This window comes from Myodes glareolus, chromosome 16 (assembly GCF_982192425.1).
Source record: "Myodes glareolus chromosome 16, mMyoGla1.1, whole genome shotgun sequence".
NCBI classification, from domain to species: Eukaryota; Metazoa; Chordata; class Mammalia; order Rodentia; family Cricetidae; genus Myodes; species Myodes glareolus.
This window is the reverse complement of record NC_142041.1, coordinates 56,634,479-56,650,300: the sequence shown is the minus strand read 5'-3', so window position 1 is coordinate 56,650,300 and position 15,822 is coordinate 56,634,479.

Genomic DNA, 15,822 nt, shown 5'->3' with positions numbered 1-15,822 from the left:
AGGAAATAATTAACTTCCAGCAAGAGGAGCCCACCTCTGCCCCTCCCAGCTGAAATCACCTTTGCTTTTTCCTTATAAAACATGTTTTGGGGTGGGGAGGAAGGCAAGAAGGGAGACTGGTTTGACTTGTTGGTACAAACGTTGAGGTGAGGCAATGGTAATTCATATCATAGCTGAAGCTTTATGGGCAGTTACTGAAGAGTTCCCGAGAGAGTTCAAAGACACATTGATGTAAGTGAAAATCAAGGAAATTTCACAGAAACCCTTGGATTATTTGAAGATTATTTGTCTTGGTCACTATCCTATTGCTGTGAAGAGACACCATGACCAAGACAACCCACAAAAGAAAACCTTGAATGGGGGGCTTTCTTTCAGTTTCAGAGGGTGAGTCCATGATGGCCACGTGGCACCAGAGCAGTAGCTAAGAGTGTATATTATCATCTATAAGCACAAGGCAGAGGACACTAACTGAGACTGGTGTAGGCTTTTGAAATCTCAAAGCCCATTCCCAGTGACACACCTCCCCCAGCAAGGCCACACCTCCTAGTCCTTCCTAAACAGTTCTGAGGACCAAGCATTCAAAACTATGAGCCTATAGGGGTCGCTCTCATTCCGACCACCACAGGGTCTTATTGGCTTGTGGTATTTATGTCCTTTGGTTGTTGAGACTATGTCACTGTGTATTCCACGCTGGCCTTGAACTGTGTGTAGCCCAAGCTCCCTTCAAACTCAAGATTCTCCTACCTCATCCTCCCAAGTACTTCAGTTACATTTGCATGCCACCACATTTGACCAAAACACATTTTTGATAGCACCTAGGAATCATGTCTCTCGAAATTTGTTAATTTACCCCTATCTAAGGGAAGTTATAGAATAATAATTCTAGTGTTAGAAAAACAAAGAGATGGTCCTGAGCTACAGTCTGTTTCTGAAGTTCAAGGTTATTTTCTATGCCTCTGTGCTTTGAAAGAACACTATGGGTATTCTTGTGTGTGAATAAATATTTTTTTCATTTATTTTACCATATTATGCATTTTGCAAAGCTACATAAATATTTAACACAGAAAAACAACAGAATATATCTCCTCCCAAATAGAGCTTCCTCATATATCCCCTACCCTCAAAACAAGAATTTCCAGAAACAGAGGCTTCTTTCTGTGGAATGTGTTTCGCAAATGAGATGCAGGAATACATTAAATCAGTCATACAGTTTGTTGGTGGATAGAGTACAGAGTATAGAACCATAGGTTTTTTTCTGTATCATCTCTGCTTGTGACTGCCCCTTGTCCCTAACATCCCTTCTGCTCTCTGGTAGTGGGGATCATGTGCCGGTTATACCCATTATTGATCAAGTCTGAGTGACCATCAATGCATCTGTACCTTCCCCTTGGAGATATTTAAACAAGAACAAGTCCAGATTGGAATTCTCTTCTTCGTGCTCCCAGTATCTTCCATCAGTATGTTGTATGAGTCTTAATCTGTACCTGCCTGAAGTCTGTCTTGTGAATCTGTTTGCCACCGTGTCTGTAGATATGTATGCCTGATGCTTTTGTCTCTGCGAGTGATAACTGTCTGTTGAATTGTGTATGTGTCTCTGTGGGTGTCTGTGTGTGCTGTATGTGTCTGTGTGTACAAGAAGTGTCTGGCTGATTATGTATGTGTGTGTATCATATGAGTTGTGTGTTTGTCCTGACTTTGTAAGTGGTATTTGTAGCTGTGTGAGTCTAATGTCTGTTGAATGCTATGAGTCTCTGTCTGTGTGTCTCGTGTGTGACTGCTGTGAACTCCAGCAAAATTTCCGGGCTCTTAGAATGTTAGAGATATTTCCAGAATGCTGCCTCACCACAGTCGGTGCTGGCAATGGCCTGGGCTATATACTAAGGAACCAAACACACTTCATATTCAACTGTAAACAGAAGGGAGAAACAATCATATAAATAATATCCTTTTTCCTTCCCAGTCTTTGTCTTAGAAGCATATATACCAATGGAAAATGGTAGGATATTTGGGATTTTTTTAAAAAGCAGGAGAGAATGAGAATCTGTTTTATAGGTTCTAGATTTTATTTTCCCCTTCTACTGCCCAATGTTGCCATTGAACTTTAGCAATCCATGCAGTAATTTCAAAGATAGATAGCGATCTCCATAACTATTCATGACCAAGGATCCTTCTGTTCTTGTTTTAGAGAAAATAAAGTAAGGGGGAAAAGCAGGAACAAGAATGCAGGCACATTCCTACAGTTTATGTTTATTGACATAACTGGGCTCAGGTCACAGTTTACAGCTAACCAAGTCCTAATTATATCTACAGACTGCATTTAACCCAATCAGCAGTAGTTCTCCAAGTTTGGTACCTGAAGATTACCATGAGAGGTTCAGGCGGTGGTAGACATACATATTCACTTGTGGGCTAAGGCAGGAGGACCTTGGGCCAGCCTGGGATACATAGGATGCCCTTGTCTGTGTGGCAGAGGGGAAAAAAGAAAAAAGGGAGTGGAAGAGAAAAGTATTTTTAGGATATTGGGGGAGGCTGCTCGTTCATGCCCAGCCGCCTTGAACCAAAGTAACCACACAGAAACTATATTATTTGAAATATTGTTTGGCCGATAGCTTAAGCATATTTCTGGCTAACTGTTATATCTTAAATTAACCCATTTTTTATTACTCTGTATATCGCCATGTGCCTGTGGCTTACTGGCAATGTTCCAGTGCGTCTGTCTCCTGCCGGCGGCTACATGTCTTCTCCGTGACTCTGCCTACTCTCTCTATATCTTTTCCAGTCTGGATATATTCTTTTAAGCCATTGGCTGAAAGCAGCTTCTTTAGTCATTAACCAACAAAAGCAACACATACAGAGAAGAGCTTCCCACACCACACAGATTGCTGAGTTACATCCCCAGGGTCTCCAAATCAGTGGGGAAGGGACGGTCAACATATGAAAGTTCCCAGGTGACAGTGATGTTGCTGTCCCCACTATCCACAGACTGCTGTAGGGCAAATCTAACTCCAACTCCAACTGTATGTATGTATGTATGTATGTATGTATGTATATGTGTGTATATATATATATATAATCTATGGCAGTTTTTATAAAATAAGGAAGAGTGCCTATGTGAACTGAACTCAGGTACATTGGGGGAAAAAAAAGCAAGCAGCCTTTTAAAAGTTGGTATAAAGTGAAGGCAAGGCAAGACAAGATGGGTGAGAAGGAGACAAATTCCTGGTATATTGGGTATAGAAGAGGTAGCAATTTGAGTTAGAGCACTTGTCAATCAAGGTTGGCCATCAGACATAGGTGCAGACCAAAATTGTGCTGGTAGTTCTGAGGGGGAGAACACTGACATCTCAGAGGATCAGAGAACTTAACCCTGAAAACTCTTTAAAGTAACTGTTCCAACAGGAGAAACAGGGGTCTTCCTGCCTATAATGTTTAGTTGGCAGAAAGTACTGGAATTTTTCTGTTGCCACTGGGCTTTTTCAGATAAAAACTATGGAGCTGGGGTTGTCACCTTATGAGTGTGCAGTTGGGCTGTTCAAACTGTTCTCAGGTCTGCTCACATGTCTATTACATTGAGAGGAACTGCAAGTGGATGAGTTTGTGCTGTATTAAAGTGGAAGTCATGTCGAGAAGAGGATTCAGAGAGTTAGACATGGAATAAGAAGAGTTGTTTATATTTTTGAGAGTTTTGTTCTGTATGTTGAAATAAATCGACAGATGATTCTAGTGAGCATGGCTAATAAACAATCTCAACAGTGAGATCTACAATTTTAGCAAAAGGGACAAAATTTTCTTAAAGGTATTCTTCAGTTGTCCATAATACACAACTGCAGAAGCAAGCGGTAAGCAGGGAGGATTCTGCACCCTGGCACTGTGTGGCCATGGAACATCTGAGAAAAGTCACAACTACCTAATCTCTTCTAACGTGGCACAGGGCACACCAGTTTCAAGTAAAGAAAGGCAGGAGACTTAGCAGTCACTGCAGCAAACACCTGGAATTCAAAATTCAAATTCTGCTGTCTGTCTGCTTACCTACCTATCTCAACATTAAAAATATACATATTCAAGATGACAGTGAGTGCAGAAGACACAGTATAAGCTTCCTGCCTCTCTCTGCTCCTTAAAAAACCTTCCTCCATGCCCAGGGAGATTCATATCAAGTGCTATAACCCCTTGCTATAGCATTTTTGTTCAAGGAGAAACATTAAACTAATGCCAAATGCAGCCTTGAATGAGATTAAAAACAAAAATGGAAACGCAGCCAAGGGGAGAATTTCTTTGCTGATGGTAAGGACAAACTAATTATGGGATCTGCTATGAAATTAATTGTGTTCCCTTCGTGCCCCAAATTTGTGTGTGGGAGCTCAATGTGATGGCATTTGGAGAGATCACCTTACCATGGATATGATCAGGGAAAGGTCATTCAAGGACACAGCCAATGGGTACATTTTCTTATGGGACACCACCAACGGTTTATTCTCTTACTGGGTTGTTTGCAAGTTAAATACAAAATATATTAATGTATTACATTTGTATTTGCACCTACAAACAAGGCTTTCCTTTTTTCTTTTTTAAGATAAGACCTCCAAAGTTGACCTCAAACTCAGTATGTATCCAAGGAAACCTTGAACTTCTGAATTTCCTGCCTGTAACTTTTCAGTGTTGGAACTACAAGTGTCACTGTGACCTCAGTTTATGGAATATTGGAGACTAGAACCCAGGACGTCATGTACACTAGACAAGCATTCTACCAACTGAGCTACAGCCCCAGTCCTGTTTGAACCCAAGTTCTAAGGCCGTTTTGATTCACCCTGGCTCTTCAACAGATCCCGTAGAAAGTTGCACATTATCTCGAAGGCCGTCTACTTCCCTACTCTGCTCTGACTGGGCACTGTCTCCATCTACCTGCATCTTGCCTCTTGGAACTGTATTTCTGACACTGGAGCGCTTACAAATCCCACAGCAAATCTCTTAAAGAAATATTTTTGATTTAGTACATTGAGGAAAACCAAGTATTTTGTCTTTTTAGCCAGCTCCAGATATTGATGAGGCTGAGACAACACTTTGAGTATCAATATATTAAAGTGTGTGAAGGACCTTACACATTTACCCATTCTTTTGTGAAGAGAAAGATCTCAGACAAATGAGGACAATGAGTGGTGTGGGAGGTCCTTCTATATATGTGTTGCTTTTATTTGTTAATGAATAAAGAAGCTGCTTTTGGCTTAGCAGCATGTAGCCAGGCTGTATAAAGAGAGTAAGCAGAGTCAGGAGACGACATGTAGCCAACAGAGGGGAAAGATGCAAGCTACCAGCTGGAACTTTGCCAGTAGGCCACGGGCCTCATGATAAAATATAAAATAATGAAAATGGGTTCATTCTAGATGTAAGAGCTAGCTAGCAATATGCTTAAGTGATTGGCCAAGCAGTGATTTAAATAATATAGTTTCTGTGTGATTATTTCGGGAGTCTGAGTGACCGGGAACAAACAAGAGGCTTCTTCCCACAACAAATGAGAAATGTATTCTTCTGCTCACTTCTTGGGCTCTAAGAAATAAAAACTGAATTATTGACTTTTTTTTCCAGTTCATGTTTTAATGTAATATTATTTATTGTAAAAAGGGGGGAGGGGATTGGAGAGCCAGCTGGCTTAGTCATTAGATGAAAACTGCTCTTGCAACAGACCCAGGTTCGATTCCTAACACTCTTGTTGGATGGCTCACAACTGCATATAACTGCGGCTCCCGGCAGATCCAACCCTCTGGTTCCTCAGGCACCTACAGCTCAGATGTGCATATCTACATACAGTCCACGCATATATACATAACTAAGAGTAAAATAAATCTTCCAAAAAAAAAAGAGAAATCTTTTGTTCTGTGTTTGTGAGATAGGGTCTCACTTTGTAGCCTGGGCTGACCTCAGGTTCATGACAATCCTCTTGCCTCAGCCTCCTGAGTACTGGAGAAGGTTTTAATTTTAGAAAAAGTAAATATTCACAAGGTTTAATATGTAAAATAAAGTTGTCAATGATTCAGCTCAATTATCACCAGAAACTGAATCCTCAGCTCTTCTGTATTCTTCCAAACACAAACTACAGCCTTGGAAATAAAAAATGTGTAAATAATCTACGCACATAGGGACAAATATGAACATCCCTCTTTTCATATAAAAAAATATTTCAGATGTACTATTTTGAAGTTAACTTTTCATACCTAAAAGTGTTCTTTCATTGTCAGGACATTAAAAGTGACTTCATTCTTTTTAAAAAAGATTTATTTAACATATATGGATACTCTGTCTGCATGTATATGTGTGCACCGTGTACATTCATGGTGTGCTTAGAGCCAGGAGAGGTCATCAGATTCCCTGTAACTGGAGTTATAGATGGCTGTGAGCTACCATGTGGGTGCTTGGAATCCAGCATGGGTTTTCTGATAGAGCAACCATTTCTTAATCGTTGAGCCATTTCCCCATATTAACTTTTAGTTGTATATGTGTGGGTGAATGAGGACTTGAGTGCAGTTGTCTACAGTAGCCAGAAGAGGCCATTAGAATCTGTGGCACCGTAGTTACTGAGAGTTTTGACCCAATGTGGGTACTGGGAACTGAACTCAGATACTCCAGAAGAACCGTACAAGCTCTTAATGCCTAAGATGTCTCTCCAGGTCTGTGATTTCATCCTTTCTTTTGGCTACACAGTATTCTACTTGATGGATATACCACAGTTTGTTAATTTCTCTCAAAAGGTAGTGAGATGGCTCAGCAAGTAAAGGCACTTGCTTACAGGCCTGAAAAATCTGAGTTCAATTCCCATGGCCCACATAGTACAAGGAGAGAATTGATTCCTGCAAGCTGTCTTCTGACCTCCACATGTGCATCATGACACACACACACACACACACACACACACAAAAGTAAATATAATAATTATAATAACTGACGTGAAAAAGAAGATTGGGGGTGCTTTCTGTCTGAGAGCCTAGGTCCAGGCTCAGTGAAAGAACCCTGTCTCAAGAGAAGGAGGAAGAGGGACAGAACAAGACACACTGCACAACACCTGTGCATGCATCTACACCTCACACACGTATCACATGCAAATATTATACACACACATACACTTACACATACACAAAAGGTAACTATAATAATAGTTGACAATCCTGAAAACTACTATCAAAACCAAATTATAAGCTCTTCAGACACAGGGGAAAAAGTTTACATATGAGGTAAAGTCAAATTGTTACTTCTATTACGGCTTCTCTTGTTGGAATAAAAGTTTTCACTTAGCTACAAATCAGTGGTGACATGCATTCTTCAGTGTGTACTGTAAGGATTTCCTTTGGGATGAGGAAGGGTATACTATGAAACTGCATAAAGTCTTTCAGGTTGAAATCATGATGATTACTAAGAAGAACACTGAAAGTACATATATGTCAATGGACAGTTCTCCACACTGTGGCATTGCAGTGGAGCCATGACTGAGTTTCAAAAGTCTTGTTGGGTCATAGGGGAGTGGCACTGTGTGCATTCATCCAAAAAATTTAACTCGTGGTCTAGTTGACTCACCTAGCTCTTACCAGATGCCCCTCCTCCCAATGCTACTTAGATTGTTGTATTGATTCGTCTACCAAACCTGCATTTCTTTTTAATAATGAAAGAGATATCTCCAGAATGAATTTTCTCTACCCAATATCCAGTGGTTTCTGATTCAGAAGTCTCCTAGAGGTAAACAGTACTACTAAATGTAAAATGTGCTACTGAGTTCAAATAAAAGTTATCAGATTAAACCTTATTTTCGTGAACTGTTCTATGAACTTTAACACATGCATGTGTGTAACCACCACCAGAATGAGGGTAAAGAATAAGTTATATCACTCCCAGGAATATCGGCCTGATCCTTCACAGACAGACCTTCCTCCATATCTGACAATTGATAACCACTTGTATTTTCATCTCTGTGCTTTTGTCTTTGTGGGACTGTCCTAAAATGGATAATATTGTACACATTGGTCAGCTTTCTGTTACTATAGCAAATACCTGAGATACTCAACTTACTGAGAAGAAAGACACTTCAGCTGGTCAAGGTGCTATATACGCCCTGAGTTAGGATTACTGTTGCTTTGATGAAACACCATGACCAAAGCAAGTTGAAGAGGAAAGGGTTTATTTGACTTACATTCCCATATCACTGTGTAATCACTGAAGGAAGGCAGGGCAGGAACTCAAACAGGGCAGGAGCCTGGAGGCAGGAGCTGATGCAGAGGCCATGGAGGGGTGCTGCTTACTGACTGGTTCACAATGGCTTGCTCAGTCGGTTTTCCTATAGAACCCAGGACTACCAGTTCAGGGATGACACCACTCACAATGGACAGGACCCGACATCATCAATCACTAATTAAGAAGATGCCCAACAGTCCAGTCTTATGAAGGCATTTTCTCAATTGTGGTTCCACCTTTTCAGATGACTCTAGTCTGTGTCAGGTTGACATAAAATTAGCCAGCACATAAGCCTATGATCCGAGCACTTCAGAGGCAGAAGGATCCCTGAAAGTCTAATGCTAACCTGGTCTACATAGCAAGCTCTAGAAATATATAGCAAGACTCTGGCAAAAACAAACGAATGAAAAAGTAAGAAGTGAGGGAAGAGAGGGCAGGGATGTATTTACCATGATTCATGTTCGTGAAGGCTTCAGACCATGATCCACTGGCTCCGTTGTGTAGGGCCTGTGGGAGCACAGTATAGTATAGGTCCATAGCAAGACAAAGTCGCTGATGACATGGTCACAAACAGAAAGTGACAAATAGAGAAGGGCATAACACCACAATCCCCTCTGAGGGCACACCCTCAGTGAGCCAAAGGTCTCTCTAGGCCCCGTTCTGTAAAGAGTCCCTTCTGATAGTGTCATGCTAGGGACCAAGACGTTGACATGTTGACTGCTGGGCATACTGAATATCTAAATAGCAAATGCGTTAGAGAGCTTTCTATTTCTGAAAAAATCAACTTAAAGGAAATAATAAATACTTTGTTTACAGTTTCAGAGATTTCAGTCCAGGGTCCTTGTGTCCATTGCATTTGGGCCCCTATTAAGGTAGATTATCATGGGGAGGGGCACTTGGTGGAGCAAAGCTGTTTGCCTTGAGAGGAGAGAAAGAGAGAGAGAGAGAGAGAGAGAGAGAGAGAGAGAGAGAGAGAGAGCATACCCTAAGGGGGCATGCCCTTAGTAGCTTTTCAGTTGAGCTTTACCTTTCAATCACTTCAAAAAACAAACAAGCTATGGACCCACAAATGAACTAATTGGGGAAGTTGGAACCTAATGAATCAAAGCCTTACAAAGGCCCCATTTCTGATCACTGATTGGGACCAAGTCTTTAACATACAGCTTTTAAAGAGTAGTTCCGATACAAATCGTAAGAGCAAGCATAGAACTGTTTAAAAATAATTCTCTCTTATTCAGCATAATGCTTTCTAGGTGGACCCAAGCTGCTGTATGTAGAGGCTATCTTTCTGTAACTGCGTCCAAATGACATGAATGTCCTAGTTGTCTTTCTATTGCCAGGATACAACATTCCAACCAAAAGCAGCTTGCGGAAGAAAGGGTTACTTGGCTAACACACCCCATCACGATCCATCCTAGAGGGAAGTGAGGGCAGGAACTCAAGACAGGAGACTAGAAGTGTGAAGCAGAGGTCAGCGGCTGCTCGATGGCTTGTGTTCACTGCGTCAAGTTCAGCTACCTTTTCCGTAACTCCAGGATCAGCTGTCCAAATGTAGAACTGCTCGCAGTGGGCTGGTTTCTCTTACATCAACGGCTAGTAACAGAGAATTCTCAACAGAAGAATTTCAAATGGCCAAAAGATACCTAAGGATATGTTCAACTTCTTTAGCTATCAGGGAAATGCAAATCAAAACAACTTTGAGATACCATCTTACACCTGTTAGAATGGCTAAAATCTGAGCCTGTTTTAATTGTCCTCACATAGACATACACTTTTTTTTTGTTTGTTTTTGTTTTCAAGACAGGATTTTCCTGTGTAGCTCTGGCTGTCCTGGAACTCTCTCTGAAGACCAGGCTGACCTCGAACTCACAGATCCACCTGCCTCTGCCTTCAAGTGCTGGGATTAAAGATGTGCGCCCCAACAGCACCAGGCCAGACAGACCTGTTGTTATGTGTTAAACTTTCTATGTAAGAACCCTGCCTTTCCAGAGACGTGCGAATAAGACTGACCTACATCCCGACACCTCACATCGTCAGCATTTTCTATTTTAGCCATTTAGCAGGTGTACAGTCGTAGCTCACTGAAGTTTTAATTTGCGTTTCCTTAATGGGTGATGACGTTGAATACTTTCTTCAAGATCCTTATCAAGTTTCAAATTGTGTTGATTTTTCTATTCTTGAGGATTTTAAAATATTCTGCGTATAAGTCATTTGTCAAACAGGCAATTTTTCAAAATCTTTTCCTCATTTTTCAGTTTATTTCTGTTCCAGTTTGTATCTCGTCTTGTGATTAAGCACTGATCAATTAGAGGAGGAGGAGGAAAGGAGTTGTTTGGCTTATTCTTTTGGGTTACAGTCTATAGTTCCGGAAAGTCAGCCAGAGGCAGGAGTCAGGGATCTACAGTGCTTTACTGGCCTGCCTTTTCTGGCTTGGTCACCTACTTTCTCATGTAAAGCAGGCTCACCTACCTGAGGATAACATTGCCTGACTTGAAGGTCTTTGATCTATGTTCAGAAAGAATATTGGTCTGTAATTCTTCTAGTAATTTTGTCTAGCTTCTATTATTATTGTTGTTGTTTGTATATGATGTGAGATGGGGGTACATATCATGGTGCACTGTGGGTGTCAGAGTATAACTTTCTGAAGTCTGCTATCTTCTGCTTTTACATAGGTTCCAGGGATTAAACTCAGCTCCTCAGGGGTCATGCAGCAGTCACCTTCATCCACTGAGTCATCTTGACCACCGTGTTTACTAACCCCCACCCCACCCCAGGACTATGCTAGTTTCAGAAACTGAACCTAGAAGGGCGCTTACTCCTCTGAACTGTTTCTTCATAGTTACTCAGTAGGATTCACTAGGAAGACCATCTGGCCTCAGACTTTGCTTTTTCCAGAGGACTTTAAAACACAAGTTTAATTTATTAATGGCAGGCTTTTAGGCATTAAAAGTTCCCATGAATTAATTTGTCTATTTAATTTTACTTTATTTTGGAGACATGTCTCACTCCTGGCTGGTGTGGGAGAATTGTCTGTATTCTGTCAATCTGTTTCTTTTGAATAAACGCTGATTGACCAGGCAGGATGTATAAGTAGGTCAACCAAACAGGAAGTAGAGGCGGGGTGATGAGAACAGGAGTATTCTGGGAAGAAGGAAGCTCCTTTGCCAGTCTTGCCCACATCATGGAAGAAGCAAGATGTAATCTGCCTGGCTGAGAAAGAAAGGTACTGTGCCATGTGGCTAACATAGATAAGAATAATGGGTTAATATAAGCTACAAGAGTTAACAAGAAGCCACAAGAGTTAACAAGAAGCCTGAGCTAATGGGCCAATCAGTTTTATAATCTTATGGAGACCTCTGTGTGATTTTCTTTGGGGCTTGCCAGCTGTGGGGTACTGGGCGGGACAGAAATCCCAACTAGCCGGTCTTCATGTTACACCTGACTGTCCTGGAATGCAAAGAGATCTGCCTGCCTCTGCCTCCTGAGTGCTGATACCATACTTGGTTACTGTGAATTTTTTTAAAATTCTGATTTCATCAGAAAGATTAATACTCACCAAGTCATTCATATTTAACATTTAAGGGTTGGTGAGATGGCTCTAGGTTGCTCGATCTAGTCCGCCTAGTCATCTAGCCTGATGACCTGAGCTCAATTTTCCCAGAATGTTCATGGTGGAAAGAGAGAAAGAGCTCATGAAATTTATCCTCTCATTTCCATATATGCATTGCAGCACGTGTGCACGCGCGCACACACACAAGTTAATAATCACTAATGTATAAATTGTATTTATTATTATATAATTAACATACAATTTTATATATTTTATACAATTATACATACAATTAATATTATATTATTGCAATTAATTTTATTATTATTGTTACAATAATTATTGCAATTCATAAATTTATTGTGATATATTGTGTACAATATGTAAAATATTGTATAATTATTGCATATTATAGTCAATTATTATTCAATTTATAATCAATAAACATTAATGTATAGGATAATAAATGCAATAAATAACATTTGATTCAATGTACTTGTAATTGAGGGTAATTTCAAGAGATGATGTGGTTACATCTTATGACATTATACTACTGAAAAGTCATTTTCAAATGGATGCATACATATATACGATCAAAAAGAAACAGGACAAAATTATAGGTAAGAGTACGCATGCACTCGGGCAAGTTACAAACATATCTATATGTGGTCCTGACACATTGTACTGGTGAGGTTCAGCGAGGGACCCTGCCCCAATATATAAAGTGTGAGAGGGGATGCTGTGACCAGACAGAGGAAATAAGTGTCACCTCTTCAGGAAGTGACAGAATTTTGAAGGGGCTCTGAAGTCTGCAGGTCCCCTGCAAGACTAAAGACTATTTCACTAAAACCAGCACACAAATTTACAAAAGTACCCTCCTCTCTTTATCGAGAGGTTGATAACTGAAGACAATTCTAGATGCTCACTGGCCTAAAGACCCTGTCCGAGAAGTCCGTCCCCACGATAACCTTTACTAAGCAGACTTCATCTTCTATTTCCCCATGTTTACTTCCCAAGTTCTTTTTATTTACCTTGTTACTTCTCTAAAGTGTACCATTCCTGAAGATGCCTCCAAGTCCAAGTTCTAAACAGCCCACTGTTGAGTAGCCATGTGTCCCCATGACAGACATATATATTAGTAATTGCTTGCTTGCTTTTGTTAGCCTGCTAGTCAATTCTGCAAGGCCCTGGCCAATGAAGCTAGGCTGGGTAGAGGAAAAATAGGTTTTTTTCCCTTTTCCTCATTAAATCATGGGTCAGATCACGCAAAGTTTGAAAGCTGAGGGAATTCAGAGACCATGTGAAAGGCTGCTGGATCACTGTTCTTTTAGTCAAGTAAACATGATATTAAGTGATATTTTTCCAACCTCAGTCAATTTCATCCATCCTTAATTAAAAACGTAGTCCAGCTTTATTTAAATTTCATATTCTAAATATATTGAAAAGAATAGAGTATACCAAGAAAGACACACTAACGATCAGAGCAAAGTCTCTTATTGCTTTTGTTATCTGCTATTATTTGGCTCCTTAGAACCAAAGTGGGACAGTTTTTCAAAGAAAAAAGCCAAAGCAGACAGCATACAGCAAGGTTACTGATAAAGGAAAAATAATGAGGGGGTCATTCAGTGGTAAGGTGAGCAACTCAGAAACAAAAGTTGAAAGTTTTGGAGAACTGCAAGGAATACTGAGGAGGGCTTACTTAAATAACTGAATAATCCAAACACTACAGATAAAAGGCAAAAGGAAATTATAGAAATACCTGTGCACACATTCAGGTTCCTATACAACACCTGAGCTTGTTAGCCTCTGAACAACAGCAGACTAAACACAGCATCTCCCCTTTATGTTCCATGAATATCAGCTTTACTCTAGAATCCAATCCCATTTTTGCTTCAAGTCACTTAACGCCTTGAGTTCTGAGCAAGTGGGAGTGCTCCCCTCCTGAGAGCATCCCCAGTCTATTCCCACCTCTTGGGTGGGGTTCTAGGCCCAACACGGGAGAAACTGGAATGGTCCCCTGAGAAAACCTTACCTTCTGAACAATCAAGTCATATCACAGAAGCGTTTTTTCCAAAAGTTGAAAATTAAACACCTTACTCTCAAATCTACTCTCATACCAGTGTAACTTATCCACACAACCTGGCTTTCACCCCAAACCTCACATTTCTGAGCCAATTCCCTATGAACTGTCCCACCCACCGCTAACATATATCTCAAATCTGTCCATTTTCTCTCTTCTCTAAAATCCTCTAGAACGTTTATAAAATGAGTGGAACTCTTAACCTGAGCAGATGGACTGGCCCAGCCCCACACAGCCCTGTATAAGACATGGTCTCAAGACTCTGCTTGGTGGTCATGGAACATGGGTCATAGCACAAGCCATCTGGCCCTGCTGTGACAAATTCTTCACTGTTCAGGCCACATCCTTGCTGCATCCCCTCCACTCACCATACAGCAAAGGTATTATAAATTTTTGGAAATTTCATGCATGTATGTATTTTGAAACCACCAATTTGATCACGTCATCCCTTACTTTAAAATCTTCAACAGATTTCCACTGCTGTAACCCAAACACATAACATGGCCCACAAAGTTCTTATGGTTTGCTCTTAACTTCCTCTTGATCCTTGCACCCACGCCTTGTTTAGTTCCTAAAATTTGCCAAGAGGCCTCCACACCAAGACACGGCATAGAAGTCTTTGCTGACTTAGTTTAGCTAATGTTTCCTTTCTTCAGGGTCCAGTTTAGTTGTCCCTTCCCCCGGCTAGTTATCCCGGAATCCAAGATCTACAGAAGACTGCCTGCTGGCACTCTTTAATCAGACTTCACATCCACTTTGCAATTACATATCCACTAGTCATTAACTTAGTCAGTCTCTACCTACTACAGTCAGTAAGCTCCACAAGGGCAGACATCATAGCTGACTTTGTCCGATGGCTTTCACGTATCTGAGTTTCGATTTGACAAGTGTTATCATGAGAATTCTCTGTGCCAGTAACACAGTAGATGGTAGATATAGGAGAACTAGATGAGGTCTTTGCTCTTATGAGAGAAGCAGGCAACCAACAAACAAGTAAGCAAGGTGACAAATGACTACAGATTGTGACGAATGCAACTAAACGTACTGTGAGCTCTTCAAAGGCAAGGATTTCTCTCTTGCGCATATTTTATTTTCTGGGTTTATTTATTTATTTATTTTGAGCTTCTCTGTCACTTTGGCTGACCTGGAACTTGCTCTGTAGACCAGGCTGGCCTTAAGCCCAGAGGTCCACCTGCCTCCTGAGTGCTGGGATTAAAGGCATGTGCCACCACTGCCTGGCTTCTGTTGCTCATTCTTGACACATATGTCTGCAGCTTAGAATAAAACAGCTAAACAAAAGTTTACTTTGATCATGTAAAATTCAAAAAAGGTACTCATAATGATGTTCTGTTCCAAGAGTAATTGAGAGACCCAGAACTCCCTTTAATTGGCAGTTCTGCTTTCCTTACTATGTGGCCAGGGACAGGAAAAGGGAATGGAAGGTAGTTCCTCAAAGTTTTTGTTTGCATACGTTTGCTTTTATGAGCTAAACCTACTGGCTACATCTAGCTGCAGGGTAGGCTAGAGAATGTTAATGCAGTTATGAACTGAGGCCGTTTTGCTGATCTGAGGGTATTTACAGTGGAATCTGGCACCACCCTGGCACTATGAAGCAAAGACAATTCAGAAATGGAGTATGCTCCCCTAATGTAAAACAGAGGGGACGTTATTATTTGGTGTAGGAGTACAATGAAGCTCTAATATCTAAGAATCTGGTGTTAAAATGAATGTAATGGATTTATGGATTTCTCAGGACAAATACATTTTAAATCTATTTGTCCATTTTAATTGCTTGTCACCTTCAGATTTTCCATTGTTATTTTCTTCGGCTTTTTGCATGTCCCAAGTCTTGTCACTTTGCAGCGTTTGCATCTTTCTGCATTAGGATGGCTGCTTTAGGCTGAGTTCACAGCTAAAGCAATCTAAGGAAAAGAACATCCTAACAGGGATCCGTATTGCTGGAGCCATGCAATAGCTT